This window comes from Platalea leucorodia (genome assembly GCF_965183815.1).
Source record: "Platalea leucorodia genome assembly, chromosome: 7".
NCBI classification, from domain to species: Eukaryota; Metazoa; Chordata; class Aves; order Pelecaniformes; family Threskiornithidae; genus Platalea; species Platalea leucorodia.
In genome coordinates this window covers 58,363,156-58,372,041 of record NC_138829.1, presented here as the reverse complement: position 1 = coordinate 58,372,041, position 8,886 = coordinate 58,363,156, and positions in this window count along the sequence as shown.

Sequence of the window (8,886 nt, the reverse complement as noted above, 5' to 3'; positions counted from 1 at the left end):
CAGCAATGCTAGTTTTCTGTCTAACGTCTCCTAGCTGAGAGTCTTCAGCACCGAGGCTTAATTTACAATACACCAAATTTTCCTAACATTGTGGACATACAGCCCTTTTGAGAAAGCTGCAACAGACCATGGACAGAGATCTGTTGAATTCATCCTCCCAGACTCATTTCTGACAAATTCCAAGATTCTTAAAAAGGGCAAATGAATTAACAGTGGCGGAAAGGCATAAGTAAAGATTTGTGTTACCTCTAAGGGGGTTTGCTAACAACACAAAGAGAACTACCTTTATCATGACTGTCAAAAAACCCAAACCAAAACCACTTGTTATCAACCACTAAATTGCTCATATAATTCTAGAATTCTTAAATTATAATAAAGTATTTTATTATAAAAATTGACATACGATATAAAAAGTTGTTAGCTTTTAGTTTGAGAATTTATGTACACATCAAACCACACTAGTCACGAACAATCATTATACGAAAACCATTCAACATAAAATGACAACACTGGATAGTATTAAATGGTGTTTCAGTATCCTCAGAATAAATTATATTTTGAACTTTTTCACTAATGAAAAGATTCCACACTAAATTAATCTAACAAGAAAAGTTAAATATTCAGTTGATCAATAAACAGGATAACCACAAAGTAGTGTTGGTTTTGCTTCCAAATTAGTGTGGCCTACTTTGTTTATAAATGTGCAAAACAAAAATGAAGCATCGCTAGCCTAAAAAAATTATCTGCTTTCGGGAAACAATTCACTGTCCCTTCTTTGGTAATTTGCTATGATTTCTGTAATTTATTTATCCCAGGATGCACCTGATGTTTCATCAGCTTTAGGTGATTTTGTTAAACTGACTATCCAAAAATGAGTCATATTATGCATGATTCTGCATTATTTAGGCTATTCAGAAGGCATGCCACTGCTATTCCCAAATGACAAACTCAAAGCTATTAATTCTTACTAGCACAAAATTATAACTCAATACATTGAATTCTATAATTATAATTCAATACATTAAGATGCAGAGTCCTGCTTCTGAGGTGGAATAACCCCATGCAAGAGTACAGGCTGGGGGCCAACTGGCTAGAAAGCCTATTTGCAAGAAAAAACCTGGAGGTCCCTGTGGACAACAAGCTGATCATGAGCCAGCAGTGTGCCCTGGCAGCAAAGGCAGCCAACAGCATCCTGGGCTGTTTTAACAGGAGCATTGCCGGCAGATTGAGGGACCTGATAATTTCCCTCTTTCTGGCACTTGTGAGACTGCAGTGTATGTTCCAAACATGTGATCACTCATTACCCCTCTTATTTACAGGAGCCTATAGGAAGATGAATCAGGCCCATTGCAGCCAGTCTGTCTGTGTTCTGGTGACTTGTATTGCTTAAAACATAGGCAGCGTGTCTCCTTGGCAATGCTGGGTTTTGCTCATTTTAGCTACTGTAAGATCTTTACCGTACAAAAGGACATACAAATACATATTCGCATTGTCCAGGTACTGGGCTCATGGATTATTAATTGGGTATCAGTCACAGCCCATTGGCTTTGAGTGACTGCAATAAACACAAAAATGAAAGGGAAATTCATTACTCTCTTTTACCTGTTTAACACCAACATCTTATTTCTTACATCAGGTCTTAACAGATGTTGAAACCGTGGAGCAAGTCTGGCAGAGACACCAAGACAACTAGAAAGCTGCAGCATGATGTACAAGGAGAAGTTGAGAGAGCTGGGTTTGCACAGCCTGGGGAACAGCAGGTGAAGGTGAGAGCTTACTGCTGCCTGCAACTGCCTAATAGGGAAGATGGAACCAGACTCCTTGCAGAGCCACGCAGTGACATGACAAGAGGCAATGGACACAAGCTGAAATATGGGAAATTCCAGTTCAATATAAAGAAAAAAAATTACCTTGATGGTGGTCAAACACTGGGCCAAGTTGCCAAGAAACACTGTGGCATTACCATCCTTGGAGATATTCCAACTTGACTGGAGATGGCCCTGCGCAACGTGCTCTAATTGGACCTGCATCAAGCAAGAGGTAGGTCTAGATGACCCCTGGCAGTCCCTTCCAATCTAGGTAATTCTATGTTTCTATGGTAGACATGATATGATTTTGTATGAAACACATACTAGTTTTAACAATGCCATATACAGGAACATTTATGAGATCACACTGTAGGCACTCGCTAAACTATTTAGGGACAGCATACAGCCTTACATTGGCTTTTCTCAGCTTTTCATTCAAACAAAGGCTTTGGTCTTTTGTACAGAACTTAATTCTAGCAAATTAACAGCATTATACATGGCATTTATACTAAGCCTTCCCACTTTGAAGCCCAAATACTTTAGAAGTAATGCATTACTTGAAATAGAAAGAGACACTTGTTATGCCCCTGGAAAAACAAGGAAGGTGGCATAAAGTCAGTAGAACAGCATATTTTTCTTCCTGGCACACTGTGCCTGTATGTCACAATCACTGTCCTAATGTAAAGGACACTGTCCTGCCTCTAAGCAGGATACCACAATCCCATGACAGTCTCAGACCTATCATAAATACCACGATATTAAGAGGACATGATCTTTCATGTATAGGTTAATTTATTTAAAATTTATTACTTCAGACTATTAAAAATATCCTGATCCTTGGGCTACAAATTTCTATGCTCAAAGTCAAAACGTACATAAATTGCTGCAGTACTGCACCTGCAACTTAATGTCATTTATTATAAGAGAATGAATACCAAAATGGTAAAGTCAACTTCAGTATAGGCAGAGTGTACAGTAGGTTCTTGGCAAAGTTGCCAGATAGTTTATAGTTTATTAATATAGCTTATAGCTTGAAAAGATCACTGCATTAATTTTAAAGACCTGATGTAAGAAATAAGATGTTGGTTAAACAGGTAAAAGAGGGTAATGAATTTCCCTTTTATTTTTGTGTTTATTGCAGTCACTCCAAGCCAATGGGCTATGGCTGATACTCAATTAATAATCCATGAGCCCAATACCTGGACAATGAGAATATGTACAGTAAAGATCTTACAGTAGCTAAAATGAGCAAAAACCAGCATTGCCAAGGAGACACGCTGCCTATGTTTTAAGCAATACAAGTCACCAGAACACAGACAGACTGGCTGCAATGGGCCTGATTCATCTTCCTATAGGCTCCTGTAAATAAGAGGGGTAATGAGTGATCACGTTTGGAACATACACTGTCAGGACGCAAATTAACGAAAATGTTTTTGCAGGAGGAAAAATCTTTCTGATGAGGTGACAGCAGACAGTGTTGTGATATAGCTCTACCATGGAGATGCAGATACTGTCAGAAAATAAAAATCTTCAGCAATCTTCGAAGGTTGTTTGGACATTGGATGGATATGAAAAGTCTATGTGCTCCACTGACAATGAAAGTTAAGGAGACAGATTTCTTTTCAAAAAGGACTCTAACTTGGGAGCTAAGTAAATCTATCAGAATTTTAACACGCCCATTTTTTTTTCACACCTTTAAAATCTTTCTCAAAGCATTTTGGATCAAATGAAAATCAGCAGGATAAAGATATCTAGTGTTATTCCTTTCCACTGACCACTTCCACAAATGTTACTGAAGCCCCTGGGGAGGAGCAACTACTACAATCATATAGGGTTAGGAAAAAGAACACGCAGAGCCACTGTTTTTCCCATACCAATTACATTCCCTTCTAATTTCTCTTTGCCTATACAGTAAAAGATTCAAAGATGCTAGGAACAGGAATAATTATATGAAGAGACAAATTCTGTATGCAGCCAACTTTCAACTGACTTCAGAGATTTTGGCTTTCACAGCACCACAAGACTCAAACAAGAACAATGTTAATTTTGTTCAGCCTTTTTCAGCAGTGTTAGTCACTGAGGTATGTTAAGGCATGGTTTGTCCACGCCATTTTCAAATTACCTGATAACTTAAATTCCCTAAGAGAAGCAGCTGGAAATGTTAGATTCCCTTTTTCTTAAAGTATTCTGCTTTACTACAGATGGATGAAACAGAAGATACACCAAAAGGAGGAACTACTGAGTTTTCACTTTAAACAAACACAATTCATTTTGATAATACTGAAGATTTTGTCTCATCATTCAGACTTACAGTGGAATAATTGAATTTGTCAGGCACCTTCTGTGAAATGTCTTTATTGGTGCTTTTATGTGTTAGCAAGTGTCGTGGTTTAACCCTAGCCAGCAACTAAGCCCCACACAGCCACTCGCTCATGGTCCCCTGATGGGATGGGGGAGAGAATCAGAAGGGTAAAAGTTAGAAAACTCGTGGGTTAGGATAAAGACAGTTTAATAGGTAAAGCAAAAGCTGCACACGCAAGCAAAGTGAAACAAGGAATTCATTTACTGCTTCCCATCGGCAGGCAGGTGTTCAGCCACCTCCAGGAAAGCAGGGCTCCATCATGCGTAACGGTTACTTGGGAAGACAAATGCCATCACTCCGAACGTCCCCCCTTCCTTCTTCTTCCCCCAGCTTTATATGCTGGGCATGACATCATATGGTATGGGATGTCCCCTTGGCCAGTTTGGGTCAGCTGTCCTGGGTGTGTCCCCTCCCAGCTTCTTGTGCATCCCCAGCCTACTTGCTGGTGGGGTGGTGTGAGAAGCAGAAAAGGCCTTGACTCTGTGTAAGCACTGCTCAGCAATAATGAAAACATCTCTGTATTATCAACACTGTTTCCAGCACAAATCCAAGACATAGCCCCATACTAGCTACTGTGAAGAAAATTAACTCTACCCAGCCAAAACCAGCACATTCTCCACCCCTTGCTTCATACCACTTATGTCATGCTCAGGTACCACGCTATCCAATACAACCTCATTAACCGCCCCCCCCCCCCCCATCCTTTGATACATACACAGATATCATCCCCTTAGTCTATGAATCACCCATGTGAAATGTCTGTAAAATGTCCACAAATGGCCACAAAATGTCCACTGAGTTCACTTAGTCCATGGCTTTGGGCTCCATCTGTTATGGTGGTCACTCAGCACAGCACAGGTGGTGTGTTGTGTGGACTTATTGGGCACCAAAGCCAGCTCAGGTTGGGTCACTGCTACACTTGCACTGCTTCTTGTAAGGCTTGTCCTCCATTGGTTCAGGTGGTTCCTGCTATAGCAATTCCCATAACATGCCACTCAAATCCCCGGTTACAATTTAATGGTATTTCCATTACAGTCTCCACCCGTGGCCCCTTTGGACCAGACCATAGGGTGTAACGTTGCGATGAACTCCTCCCCTTGCCCCTGCTCCAGCTTGGACTTATCCACGGACTGCAGTCCCTTAGGGTTGTACCTGCTCCAAGTGAAGGCTTATTTATGAGCCACAGTCTCTCCAGGGTTTAACCTGCTGCGGCATGGACTTATCCACAGCCACAGCTGCTTTGAGGTGCACCTCTTCCAATGTGGCCTTCTCCATGGGCCACAGTGCCTTCAGAGATATACCTGCTCCAGCGTGGCCTTATGCTCAGCCACAGTCCCCTCAGAAGTAAACCTGCTCCAACAGGGCCTTAGCCCTGGCTGCAGTCCCTCCAGGAGTGTACCTGCTCTGTCAAGGGCTTATCCATGGCCACATGCTTTGAGGTGCTCCAGCAAGACCTCATGCACAGCCACTGATGCTTCAAGGTGTACCTTCTCCAGCGTGGACTTATCCCTGGGCCACAGTCCCTTCAGAGGTATACCTGCTGTGGCACGGACATAACCATGGCCACAGACACTTCAAGATGTACCTGCTCTGGCATGGGCCTATCCACGGCCACAGATGCTTCGGGGGTCCTGCTCCTGCATGGGCTCATCCACAGGTCACAGGCCCTTTGACTCAAGTTCACACTGGAGTTCCAGCCTGTCCAGTACAGCAGCACAGAAACAGCAGCGATGCCCTGGCCATCTGCCAGCGCAGGCACATGGCCATTGCTGTTATCAAAATGTTCCCAGGCACAGCAGAGTAAGATGATGAGCAGTACAGCAGTACAGCAAGCAGCGAAAGCGAAAAGCAGCCACTAATGAGCACTAGACTCTAATATACAGTAAGCAAGCAAGCCCTATGGCAGGCACAGGAGCCTGCTGATTAATAGCTAAACAGCAATAACAGCTATAAAATTGATCTAGCACATTCCAATCAGATCTATCATTGTCACGAACCCTTCGAGCCCCACGTTGAGCGCCAAAAAGGACATGGTTTAACCCCAGCCAGCAACTAAGCACCACACAGCCACTCGCTCACTCCCCCCACCAGTGGGATGGGGGAGAGAATCAGAAGAGTAGAATTGAGAAGACTCATGGGTTGACATAAAGACAGTTTAACAGGCAAAGGAAAAGCTGTGCACGCAAGCAAAGCAAAACAAGGAATTCATTCACTGCTTCCCATCGGCAGGCAGGTGTTCAGCCATCTCCAGGAAAGCAGAGCTCTATCACGCATAACGGTTACTTGGGAAGACAAATGCCATCACTCCGAACGTCCTCCCCTTCCTTCTTCCTCCCCCAGCTTTATATGCTGAACATGACGTCATATGGTATGGAATATCCCTTTGGCCAGTTTGGGTCAGCTGTGCCAGCTGTGTCCCCTCCCAGCCTCTTGTGCATTCTACCCCAGCCAAAACCAGCACACCAAGCACAAAAGAAAAAGAAAGGATGTGAGATATATGAAGCTATATCTTCACTGCAATAAAAATTATTTTTACTCAGGTACAATATTCTAGCACTGTACCATGTGCAGTGGTAAATGAAAAGGCCTAGTCAGTCTAATACAGTGTAAAATCTTAGAAGAAGCAAAGCACTCTATTTTCATATTTTGATGTAGCTGGTTCACATCAACTCCAGGTAAGAGATTGGCCTTGACTGATATAAAAACTATCTGGGTCCTGTCTCCACTAGGACTGTACCTAGAGAAAGGTGTCCTAACATACCTTTTATGATGTTAAAAAATGGGGATTTTTTAAATCTTTGTATTGAGGACAAAGCCTAATACATGCAATGGTACTGGAAGCCTGCACAGTCTTAGGTTCAAGGACATAATTTCTCCATGCTTTGTTTTGTTCGTTCGTTAAACTGCAGCAACAATTCTTTTTTCTGTGGTATTGAATAATGGCCTGTTCTGCTAGACCAGAAATAAAAGTAAGTGAAGACAGTCTTTGTATTGATGTGCTGCCTGTCTTGTTTACGATAGAAACTATTTTGGTTTTAGAAGGGAAGTGTTCTAGGAAAAGCTTTTATAACAGGTTCAGAAATATAAAAGCCATTTCAGGATGAGGACATCTCTATCCTTTATTTTGTTAGTCCTTGAAAGGGCTTTTTAAATGTTAACAGGTATGACTGCCTTCCCTCAACTGACGCTCCCTTCTCAGCAATCTTTCTGTTGACATCTCTTTGTTTGCTCTTAGCTTGTCTCTTCTTCTTCCCCACCCCTTAAAACAAAACTTAGCAAGAGCTTGGAATTGAACTTTTGGCAGATATCAGGCCATTAGAACACACTAAATAAGTATGTTGTGTAAGTCAGATTTCAATAAAAAAATTCTTTCCCCACCTCCACTGATATACAGAATATTTTCCACTCTTCTCTGTGGCAACCTCTATATATTGCAGTGATAACTACTAAGCAAAGCTGGTCAGAACACAGGAAGCATTTTCAGCTTAAAATATGCTGAAAGAGATGAAGCAGTTTTGAAATGCTAGGGTAATGTCCTGTTTCCATTTAAAAAGAAATAAAGCTTTCTGCCTAAAACAAATCTAATTTAAACTGTGCACTTAAAGTAGGTGTATGTGTACATACATACTTTTTTTTATTTCAAGCTAAAAAAAATCAGTTGCCTTGTTAAGCTTTCCTACAGACAGATACTGGCAGCATTCCCTGTCTCACAGTCATAGCTACTTTGAGTATCAGAAGTTCATTAGTAACAATTAAAAATTCTACAGCACTTGAGAAGAGGTTGATCCTATTTTATATGCCAATGTCAGTTAGCATATTATAAATTACAGCAGTCCAATTACACTATAGCTGATATTTAGCACTTATACATTGCTTTGAACACACACTGTGCAACCCTTAATTAATTCTTAATGCTGGCAAGTAGATATATTATCCTAATTTCACAGATAAATCAGAAAGGTGAGATAATTTTCCAAAGGCCACTTAGTCTCCGGTGGAGTCAGGACTATAACAGGGGAAGATTCAACTCTGATTTCCAAGCCAGGACTGTCCACTGTCTTGGTCACCGTGTGATAGTTCTATTACTGCAGCTCAGTTAGTCACGGCACAGCAAAGACATCCTTATCACATTACACAATGAAAAAATTCTTTTGGCTGTCAGACCTAGTTCTACTTTAATCTACCCTACCTCTACACAGAGAGCTCAAAAGGAAATTAAAAAAAAAAATCCACGATTCTACATCAGGTTCTTCAAAGATGAAACGGCTTCCGCAAGATCTAGTTAAGCCTCAGCTTCCCCATAGCTAGCTTTCCTAAGCTGTTGTCTGCCTGAAAGTTTTTATAACACAGATTTCTGAGGTCCAAAACTTGGAATTGGACTGGGGTGGAAAATCTTCACTAAGGTAGTTTTCGTGGCATTTCCTGTAATAGAGCTGGTGTTCGCCTACCCTCCACCCCCAAAGATGGTTCCCATCCAGAGGCTGGAGCTCACTACAGAAGCAGAAATATACAGAAAAGTCTAAGACAGAGTATAATTGTACATGACAGTGAATAATTTTGTTATCTTATTTGTCATTTCACCTCATCTCACTCTCACTTTATTGTCTGTCTCTGTTAATTTCCAACAAGAAACCTCAACATTCCTCCCTATTGTGCTTTAGCTATACTGATAGAGAGTCATTTAGTTGAGGTCTGATTTCTGCTTTGTAGCCAGTT